The sequence below is a fragment of the Bos grunniens genome, chromosome 1 (assembly GCF_055505025.1).
Source record: "Bos grunniens cultivar Pamir isolate PY7600 chromosome 1, Bosgru_T2T1.0, whole genome shotgun sequence".
NCBI lineage: Eukaryota > Metazoa > Chordata > Mammalia > Artiodactyla > Bovidae > Bos > Bos grunniens.
The window spans coordinates 141,951,906-141,963,964 of record NC_141165.1 but is presented as its reverse complement, the minus strand read 5'-3'; the positions used below and the strand labels follow the sequence as shown (position 1 = coordinate 141,963,964).

At 37.3% G+C, this 12,059-nt stretch overlaps 1 protein-coding gene across 2 annotated transcripts in view; it reads right to left on the bottom strand.

Moving 5' to 3' along the window:
- Positions 1-12,059, bottom strand: part of NCAM2 (neural cell adhesion molecule 2) — a 559,186-nt gene that overhangs the window by 203,095 nt on the left and 344,032 nt on the right. The gene's annotated exons all lie outside the window — the stretch shown is intronic.

Sequence of the window (12,059 nt, the reverse complement as noted above, 5' to 3'; positions counted from 1 at the left end):
GACCCCAGGCGAGGGAACCCTCTAAGTGCCTGAACAGGTGGAGCTATGGAGAAAGATTAACTAAAGAGGCTTTCTGATCGCCAGCTATCAGAGGCTCAAAAAAAGACTCTAATAGGGCCATAACTCCTGGGGCTGAGGCCATCCATGTCCCTGGGCGCTTGGTGCAGCCAGGGTCCCCGTGACCCAAGCAGCTGCACCACCTTCACGCTCAACCCTCACAGGGGCAGAGCTGCCACAGTGAAAAAAAAAAAAAAGTTTTGCATCTATGCATACAGGGTCACTTCGGTCATGTTCAGCTCTTTGTGACTCTGTGGACTGTGGCCTGCCAGGATTCTCTGTCATGGGGGTTTTCCAGGCAAGAATACTGGAGTGTACTGGCCAATACTGGTTGTCATATCCTTCTAGAGCACTATATCTACTACTTCCCAATCCGCCAACTCCCCTGAGTACCTGGTGCTGCCAGAACCACTGTGACCCAAGCAGCTGCACCACCTCCACAACTGGCCCTCACTGGGGCAGACCCAAGTCCTCCAGGGAAGCCTCAGGAACAAACCACTGTGGACGACCCCACATGCAGAGGTGGAAATAAAACCACAATTAAAACCCAGGGGCAGTGCATCTAAAGAAGACCTCAAACCTTTCCACCAGTTGTCCAAGCTGCAGATTAAATCCACACGATCAACTAGGCAGACTTTGTGTATTCGGAATATATAAAAGGACAGTAAGAGCTCCCACAAAAGAAAACACACTAGTTTTGATAGCTGTGGACATTGGAGGCAGAACACACAGGAATAGAACCAGATTAGAATCTGAGCTGCCCACATAGCAGGTCCAGAGTCCAGGACAGTGTTGGAAGGCATTTTAGGAAGTTGAGGTGAACTGTGACTCCCAGCGAAGGAAAGGATCCTGACAGCAGTGACTCAAGAAAAACATTTTTTATTCTTATGGTTTGACTTGTTCTGAAGTTTCCTTTGGATTTTTTTTGTTTTCTTTTCTATTTATTTTTCCTCCTCCACCCCCGACCCTCATTGTAGTTGTCAATTTTATTGGCACTATGAAATCTAATTAAGCTTTTGAGTTTTATTTTTTTATCACACTTTTTATTGTTGTTATAAATTTCTGCCTCTACTTCTGGCTTTTGCAGTTCTGTGAAGCTTTCCTTTTTTTTTTTTTGCTTCTTTCCTCTTCTTTTTTTTTCTCTTTATTTAAACCTATTATTATTTTTACAACATTTATAGTTTGTTGGCTTTTTCCTACTGTTCTTTTCCCCTTGCAGTTAATCTTTAATGTACGTAAATCTTCTTTATCTACCCCTATTTTGCATACCTATTCTTGCTTTCTTTTCTTTCTTTCCTTTCTTCTCAACATATTTGTTAGTTTTGTTTTCATTGCTTTATTCCCTGGTTGGGACCTTGCTTTAGTTTTGTTTTCCAGTTTGTGCTTCATTAGTTTTGTTCTTAACTGGTAGATATATTTTTTGGTTTCCCTTGTTCTTCGGGTCCTGTTGTACCTTATTTTTGTTGCACTGTGTTGGTTTTGCTTATGGATATATATGTGTATATCCCATTATTTTAATTGTTATTTGCCTGATTTTGTAACTGCCATTCATCTGGGGTTCATCTTTGGCTTCTCATTTTTGGGTATGTGTTTTAATCTCACTTAATGCCATAACAAACCACGTGTGGAATCTTCGTTTCTGAACAGAGATCAAGACCTGAGCCTTTGGAGTGGGAGCATTGACTCCAAGACCCTAGACTACCAGAGAAATAACCCTAAGGAGTATCAAATAGAGAAAACTCACACAAAGTAAACCACTTGAATACAAGACCCAGCATCACCCAACCACCAGCACCACCCTGTATCTAAACAACAAATAAAACAAAAATACAAACCCAATCATCAACAGACAAGATTACCACCTCATTCAGCCTTGCCCATCAGAGGAAAAACAAACAAACAACAACAACAACAAAAAAAAAAAAACAGCATAAATCTCACCCTATATGAAGCTTACACAAACCACTGCACCAACCTTAAGGGTGTAGAAACCAAAAGGAAGAAAGAATCCAACCCTGAAGCCTGAGAAAAGGAGATCTGAAACACAATAAGTTTAAAAAAATAATAATGAAGAGGCAGAGAAACACTGCACAAATGAAGGAACAAACTAGAAATATAGACGTCAAAATAAATGAAGAGGAAATAGGCAAACTACCTGAAAAAGAATTCAGAATAATGACAGTAAAGATGATCAAAAACCTTGAAAACAGAATGAAGAAAATGCACGAATCAATTAACAAAGACCTAGAAGAATTAAAGAATAAACATACAGAGACAAACAACAAAATTACTGAAATGAAAAATACTCTAGAAGGAATCAATAACAGAATATCTGAAGCAGAAGAACGATTCAGTGAGCTGAAAGATAAAATGGTGGAAATAACTTCTGAAAAGCAGAGTAAAGTAAAAGGAATGCAAAGAACGGAGGATAGTCTCAGAGACCTCTGGGATAATATCAAACACATCAACATTAGAATTATAGAGGTCCCAGAAGAAAAAGAGAAAAAGAAAGGTTATGAGAAAATTTTTGAAAAGATTATAGCTGAAAATTTCCCCAACGTGGAAATGGAAATAGTCAATCAAATCCAAGAGCCACAAAGAGTCCCACACAGGATAAACCCAAGGGGAAACACACCAAGACAAGTACTAATCAAACTAACAAAGATTAAACACAAAGAAAGAATATTAAATGCAGCAAGGGAAAAGCAACAAGTAATACACAAGGGAAACCCCATACAGTTAACAGCTGATCTTTCAACAGAAACTTTGCAGGCCAGAGTAAATGGCAGGATATATTTAAAGTACTGAAAGGGAAAAATCTACAACCACGATTACTGTACCCAGCAAGGATCTCATTCAACATTGATGGAGAAATCAAAAGCTTTTCAGACAGGCAAAAGTTAAGAGAACTCAGTAACAACAAACCAGCTTTACAACATATGTTTAAAGGGCATATTGTTAAGAAATACAAGAGAAGAATAAGATCTACAAAATCAAACCCCAAACAATTAAGAAAATGGCAATAAGACCATATATATCAATAATTACTTTAAATGTAAATGGATTAAATACTCCAACCAAAAGACACAGATTGCCTGAATGGATACAAAAACTAGACAAATATGTATGCTGTCCACAAGAAACACACTTCAGACCTAAAGACACATACAGACTGAAAGTGAGAGGATGGAAACATATATTCCATTCAAATGGAAAGCAAAAGAAAGCTGGAGTATCAATCCTCGTATCAGACAAAATAGATCTTAAAATAAAGAATATTACAAGAGATAAGGAAGGACATTACATAATGACCGAGGATCAATCCAAGAGGAAGACATAGTAATTGTAAATATCTATGCACCCAACACGGAGAAGGCAATGGCACCCCACTCCAGTACTCTTGCCTGGAAAATCCCATGGATGGAGGAGCCTGGAAGGCTGCAGTCCATGGGGTCGCTGAGGGTTGGATACGACTGAGCGTCTTCACTTTCACTTTTCACTTGCATGCATTAGAGAAGGAAATGGCAACCCACTCCAGTATTCTTGCCTGGAGAATCCCAGGGACAGGGGAGCCTGGTAGGCTGCCGTCTATGGGATCACACCAAGTCGTACATGACTGAAGCAACCTAGCAGCAGCAGCAGCATGCACCCAACATAGGAACACCTCAATACATAAGACAAACACTAACAGACATAAAAAGAGAAATTGACAGTAATACAATAATAGTAATAGACTCACCCCACTCACAGCAATGGACAGATCATCGAAACAGAAAATTAATAAGGAAACACAAGTCTTAAATGATACACTAGATGAAATAGATCTCATTGATATCTTCAGGACATTCCATCCAAACGCAGAAGAACACACCTTCTCAAGTGCATATAGAACATTCTCCAGGATAGACCATATCGTGGATCACAAAGCAAACCTCAGTAAATGTAAGAAAAAATTGAAATTGTATCAAGCATCTTCTCCAACTACAACACTATGAGACTAGATATCAATTACATGGAAAAAGCTGTAAGAAACACAAACACATGGAAATTAAACACTATGTTTCTAAATAACCAAGAGGTTACTAAAGAAATCAAAAGGGAAATCAAAAAATTTCTAGAAACAAATGACAATGAAAACATGATAACTCAAAACCTATAGGATACAGCAAAAGCAGCTCTAAGAGGGAAGTATACAGAATACAATCCTACCTCAAGAAACAAGAAATATCAAATAGACAACCTAACTTTACACCTAAAACAACTGGAAAAAGAAGAACAACCCCCCCCCCCAAATTAGAAGAAGGAAATAAATCATAAAGATCAGAGCAAAAATAAGAGAAAAAGCAATGAAGAAACAACAGTACAGATTAATAAAATAAAAAGCTGGTTCTTTGAGAAGATAAAATTGACAAACCTTTAGCCACACTCATCAAGAAAAAAAGAGAGAAGAATCAGATCAAGAAAATTATAAATGAAAAAGGAGAGGTTACAACAGACAATACAGAAATACAAAGGATTATAAGAGACTATTATGAACAACTATATGGCAATAAAATGGATAACCTGGAAGAAATGGACGGATTCTTAGAAAAGTTCAATCTTCGTAGCCTGAACCAGGAAGCAATAGAAATTACGAACAACCCAATTACAAGCACTGAAATTGATGCTGTGATAAAAAAAAAATCTCCCAAAAAACTAAAGCTCAGAATCAGATGGCTTCACAGGAAAATTCTATCAAACATTTAGAGAAGAGCTAATACCTATCCTTCTAAAACTCTTCCAAAAATTTGCAGAGAAAGGAATACTTCCAAACTCATTCTATGAGGCCACCATCAACTGATACCAAAGCCAAAACAACACACAAAAAAGAAAACTACAGGCCAATACCACTGATGAACATAGATGTAAATATCCTCAACAAAATTTTAGCAAACAATTCAGCAACACATCAAAAATTCATACACCATGATCAAGCTGGGGTTATTCAAAGAATGAAAGGATTCTTCAAAATACACAAATCAATCAATGTGATACACCATGTTAATACATTGAAAGATAAAAACTATATGATAATCACAATAGATGCAGAAAAAGCCTTTGACAAAATTCAGCACCTATTTATGATTAAAACTCTTCAAAAACTGGTCATAGAAGGGACCTAACTCAACAGAGTAAAGGCCATATATGATACTGCAGCTGCTGCTAAGTCGCTTTAGTCATGTCAGACTCTGTGCGACCCCATAGATGGCAGCCCACCAGGCTCCCCCGTGCCTGGGATTCTCCAGGCAAGAACACTGGAGTGGGTTGCCATTTCCTTCTCCAATGTATGAAAGTGAAAAGTGAAAGTCAAATTTCTCAGTAGTGTCCGACTCTTAGCAGCCCCACGGACTGCAGCCTACCAGGCTCCTCCATCCATAGGATTTTCCAGGCAAGAGTACTGGAGTGGGTTACCATTGCCTTCTCCCATATATGATAAGCCTACAGCAAACATTATTCTCATAGTTGAAAAACTGAAAGCACTCCCTCTAAGATCAGGAACAAGACAAGGGTGTCCATTTTTATCACTATTATTCAACATAGTTTTGGAAGTCCTAGCTATAGCAATCAGAGAAGAAAAAGAAATAAGAGGAATCCAGATCAGAAAAGAATAATTAAAGCTCTCACTGTTTGCAGAGCAAAACTAATACAATTTTGTAAAGTTTAAAAATCATTAAAAAAAAAAAAGAAAAAAAAAAAAAAAGAAAACCCTAAAGATACTATCAGAAAGTTATTAGAGCTAATCAGTAAATTTAGCAAAGTCACAGGATACAAAATTAATACACAGAAATCACTTGCATTTCTATATACTAACAATCAGAAAGAGAAATTAAGGAATCAATCCCATTCACCATTGCAACAAAAAGAAGTAAATATCTAGGAATAAACTTATCTAAGAAGACAAAAGAACTGTACACGGAAAATTATAAGGCACTGCTGAAAGAAATAAAATATGACAAAAAAAGATCTAAATGTAAGGCCAGAAACTATAAAACTCTGAAAGGAAAACTTAGGCAGAACATTTGATGACATAAATCAAAGCAAGATCCTCTATGACCCACCTCCTAGAGTAATGGAAATAAAAACAAAAGTAAACAAGTGGGACCATATTAAACTTAAAAGCTTTTGCACAGCAAAGGAAACTATAAGCAAGGTGAAAAGACATCACACAGAATGGGAGAAAATAATAGTAAATGAAACAGCTGACAAAGAATTAATTTCCAAAATATACAAGGAGCTCATACAACCCAATCAAAAAGTGGGAAAAAGACCTAAACAGACATTTTTCCAAATAAGACATACAGATGGCTAACAAACACAAGAAAAGATCCTCAATATCACTTATTATTACAGAAATGCAAATCAAAACTACAATGAGATATCACCTCACACCTGTCAGAATGGCCATCATCAAAAAGTCTACAAACAATAAATACCGGAGAGGGTGTAGAGAAAAGGGAATGCTCTTGTATTTTCGGTGGGGATGTAAACTGACCCAGCCACTATGAAAGACAGTACAGAGATTCCTTAAAAAACTAGGAATAAAACCATCACATGACCCAGCAATCCCACTCCTAGGCATATACGCTGAGGTAACCAAAATTGAAAAAGATACATGTATCCCATTGTTCATTGCAGCACTATTTAAAATAGCTAGAACATGGAAGCATCCTAGATGTCCATCGACAGATGAATGGATAAAAATGTTGTAATACATATGCACAATGGTATGTTAGTCATAGAAAGGAATGAATTTAAGTCAGTTCTAAAGAGGTGGATGAACCTAGATCCTATTATACAGAGTGGAGTAAGTCAGAAAGAGAAAGATAAATATTATATACTAATGCATATATACAGAATCTAGAAAAATGGTACTGAAGAATTTATTTGCAGGGCAGCAGTGGAGAAACAGACATAGAGAATAGACTTATGGACATTGGGAGAGGGGAGGAGGGGGTGAGATGTATGGAAAGAGTAACATGGAAACTTACATTACCATATGTAAAATAGATAGCCCACAGGAATTTGCTGTATGGCTCAGGAAACTTAAACAGTGGCTCTGTAACAACCTAGAGGGGTGGGATGGGAAGGGAGATGGGAGGGAATCTCAAAAGGGAGGGGATATATGTATGACTACGGCTGAGGTTTGACAGAAAAGGCCAATTCATGTTGAAGTTTGACAGAAAACAACAAACTTCTGTAAACCAATTATCCTTCAATTAAAAATCAATAAATTTTTTAAAATGTACTTACTATATGCTTTTGAATTCAGTAGCTCCATAAACAATAAGGAATCTTACGAAAGTTGATTACTTTAAATTTTTAAGATAAAATTGTAAGTGCCTTGGGGGAAATACTGCTCTATTAGATCTATTAGTATTCTAAGCATAACAAAGTATGAAAAATATAGCCAGCACATATGCTTTAAATGCTGAATATATAAAAACAATACAAAGTAACACTGAAACTACAGTCAAAAATATTCAGTTGAATTACCAATATATTGATATGTTAATTTAATCTATTTGAGATGACCACCATTGGGGAGTATAAGATGTCTGATGTGTACTCAGGGAAGTAATTTCAGATGTACACCTAAGTCAGACAGTATTTAAATTGCTTAGTTAGGAAAAAGCCACTGTCATTGCATATGCCTGCTTTTCTGTGATAACAAAAGACTCTAAAATCTCAGGGCTTAACAATGTGCTTTATTTCTTATCTATGGTATGTGTTTGCACCTGCAGATCAGCTGTGACTCAGCTCCACACATCTTCTTCATGATGCCGTAGGTAAAGAAGTCCCTATTACAGTCATGCTAGCTTCATGGCTTCCCTTGTGGCTCAGCTGGTAAAGAATCTACCTGCAATGTGGGAGAACTTGGTTCAATCCCTGGGTTGGGAAGGAAAGGCTATCTATCCCAGTATTCTGGCCTGGAGAATTCCATAGACTGTATGGTCCACGGGGTTGCAAAGAGTCAGACAGGACTGAGCAACTTTCACTTTCACTTAGCTTCATGGCAGGAGGAAAGCCTAAGAGAAGTAACATGCGATTCTTCTTGAAGCTTGACTTCAGTACAGTGTATATTACATTTTCTTATCTTCCCATAGCCAGAGAGAGTCAGATCATCAGTTGAGTTTAGTTGCTTAAACCTTCTACTGGAACCACACTTCACATGGCAGTGAGCCATGAGTATAACCTCTTAAAGGGAGGCGAGATAAATATTTGTGAAAAACTATACATAGGCATTGAGAAATATAGTAAGTAATTAATAGAGGGAGTTAAGAAAAAAAATATCCTTAATATTTGGTATTGCTGGCCTTATAAGCCAGCAAGGATATATTTTAACTAATTGTTAATGTGTTGGAAGAGAAAAAAATGCAAGGGAAAATCTGCAAAGAGCCAACATCAGAGCAAAGAGGAGAACATCTTCCAAGAAATCAGTGAATGTGAAGAAGCTGTTGACTGGAATATTTGGTTGGAACTTCAATATACTTTGAGGTGAAAGGGGTTGAAAGAGGTCCACAATGAATTTTATCAAGGATAAAATAATTTTACCAAGGATAAAAATTAGTAGCAAATAAGAGAGAGGCATGCATTATAAATTGGAGAGAAAAAGTATATAATTCACCAAATACTATAATTGAACAAAAATAAGATAATGTGGATAAAATTACTAATTTATGCAACTTCAAAGTTTTCATTGAAACAACTTCAAGGGATTTTATAACAGATAAATAATAAAGGATAGTTTTAGAGAGGGCTCAAGTTTTAAAAGGAGCTGGTAAGCAGGGCAAGAGTCAATAAGCCTGGAGAATAATGATTTTTCTGACTATATAAAAAGGCAAAATGTGAGAGAAAAGCACAGTCATCTGGTGGCATTAGTGAATGCATTCCCTTGACAGGGTCCAACTGAATCATCCAGAAGGTAAATAAATCAATGGTTGATTTTGTGAACACTTATTTTGGAAAACAGTGGTTCTGGTAGTTCTAAGATATGGGAGCTTGTGACCATAACAGGGAAAAATGACTAATAAGAAGAACTGGAGATAAAAGTGATATTCAAGCAAAGAAGGTCAGATTAGTATGTGAGAAGAAAAGTAGGATGTGGAAGAAGGGTGATTAATCTGGAGAAGGTCAGTGTGATGCAGTCACAAAAGGACATTACGTACATGATTGATGTGAACTGCACAAAAGAACACATATATTCTTTTGTGTCTTTATGAGCCCTGTAATAATAAGTGTGCTGCTGCTGCTAAGTCATTTCAGTCGTGTGCGACCCCATAGACAGCAGCCCACCAGGCTCTGCTGTCCCTGAGATTCTACAGGAAAGAACACTGGAGTGGGTTGCCATTTCCTTCTCCAATCCATGACAGTGAAAGTGAAGTTGCTCAGTCATGTCCGACTCTTCAGGAACCCTTGGACTGCAGCCTACTAGGCTCCTCCATCCATGGGATTTTCCAGGCAAGAGTGCTGGAGTGGGTTGCCATTGCCTTCTCCGGAATAATAAGTGTAGATAAAGAAATAAACATTCCAGTTTGAATGTAGATCACAATAGACTTGATGATTCAAACTTTGTTAATTGGACCCACTTATACCTAAATAATCCTTCCTTTAAAATAAATGTCATCACATTCAAACTATCACAGATAATCTAATGTGGAAATAGAACATTTGTAAATGTATTAAAAGAAATCACAACAGCAGAATGGATAATAAAAGCTTAATATGCTACATCTTCCAGATGACATTTCCTTTTTATCATAAGTCTCAAAATAGTGTTTTAGTATTAAAAATATATGCATAATATTACATATGTGCTGAGTTTCTCAGTCATGTCCAACTCTTAGCAGCCCCATGGACTGTATGTAGCCTTCCAGGCTCCTCTGTCCATGGAATTTTCCAGGCAAGAATATTGGTGTGGGTTTCCATTTCCTACTCTAGAAATTTACATAAACATACATATATAACAGAGGCTTCCCAGGTGACTCATTGGTAAAACAAAAAAATTCACCTGCCAACACAGAAGCTGCAGGAGATGTAGGTTCAGTCCTTGGGTCCGGAAGATCCCCTGGAAGAGGAAAGGTCAACCCACTCCAGTATTTTTGCTGGGATAACCCCATGGACAGAGGAGTCAGGTGGGCTACAGTCCATGGTGTCACAAAGAGTCAGACATGACTAAGCCTCAGCATACACACACACACATATATAACATACAATCATAGTACATATTTATATAGTGCTTCCTATAAACTTAATCCTTTTAAAAAAACTTTACACGTCTTAACTATTGTTGTAACCCCCATTTTCATAAGAATATACTGAGCACAAGGTCTTGCCAATGACAAAAAACACAAAATTTCCTACCTTAAATTCTTTCAGAAACAAAGCATGGTAGACAGTTAAGTCAACTAATTAAGAAACTAAATAACCACTTAAGTTACCTTTGCTGATTGTATATAATAAAGAGAGAAAAGTATTAGAAATGCTCATAAATAAAAATACAAAAATATAGATATATATTAATATATAGAGATACAAACATAGTACACATTTCCGTATTTAAACAATTATTCCTCATCTTCACTAAAATCTTCCTCAAAACCTCCACTGACTATAGTAGTCTCAATAAATAATAGACTTTACACATCAGAAAAAAAAAAAAAAAAGCTCTGAAAATCTTCTCTTGAAAGGCCTGGCACTTTGGCCTCACCCTAGAGCATGTGCAGTTTCTACCTACTTCCCTAGTTTTCTGGTCTATTCCATTATTTTATCCATGAAACTGAAAGTGAAAATGCCAGTCACTCTTTGTGTTTGACTCTTTGTGACTGCATGGACTGAAGCCTGCCAGGCTCCTCGGTCCATGGAATTCTCCAGGCAAGAATACTGGAGTGGGTAGCCATTCCCTTCTCCAGGAGATCTTTCCAACCCAGGGAGGGAACCTGCTGCTGCTGCTGCTAAGTCCCTTCAGTCTTGTCCGACTCTGTGTGACCCCACAGATGGCAGCCCACCAGGCTCCCCCATCCCTGGGATTCCCCAGGCAAGAACATTGGAGTGGGTTGCCGTTTCCTTCCCCAGTGCAGGAAAGTGAAAAGTGAAAGTGAAGTCGCTCAGTCGTGTCTGACTCTTCGAGACCCCATGGACTGCAGCCCACCAGGCTCATCTGTCCATGGGATTTTCCAGGCAAGAGTACTGGAGTGGGGTGCCATTGCCTTCTCTGAGGAGGGAACCTAGGTATCCTAAATATCAATTAATTATAGATTTACGGAATAAGAGAAAAAATCATTGATTTAATATTCTTTTTATCTTTCAGCATGAAATCTGTGGTTAAACTACTTTCACTCCAGGAAAGGAAAAACCAAAAAACTCTTTTTGATCTATTCCTGGTGTTGTTTCCAAATCTCTTTAAAAAAAAAAAAAAAAGTGGAGAGATAGCTCATGGTGGAAGGAGCATAGGATAAGGAAGAAGACATTGATTAATTTTTCAGTCTCCCAGTCCCAAGTGATAGAAAACTCATGGCTAACTCTTTAAATTCATATTCTGTCCATTCCAAAAGGAATAAGTTACATTTTGGCAATAGATTATGTGATGATGGTTGTTTCTAACTCAGTTTAAAAGACCGGAATTTGTTCAGAAGAACAAATCAAAGTACATTTGTGTAGTGTTACTAATAGAATTTCCATTTAGCTAAAGCACAGGTTACCCAGACTGAATGATTAGGGAAGGTAGCTGATGATCAGCTTCCTATAGGAAGCATAGGCACAGCTTCCTATGCCATGAAGAATGTTTCTGATTTTGTCTTGAAAGTAAAGGGAAATACTAATAATTTTAAGTATTGGAAGGTTGGTAAGATAGAAAAGTTGAAATTGTAAGATTAAGAGCAGAGAAAACAAATAGCGGTCACTCAAGAAAAATTAAAAAAAAATTGGAAAGGGCAGCACTCTTATGGAAAGCATGATTGGAAAAG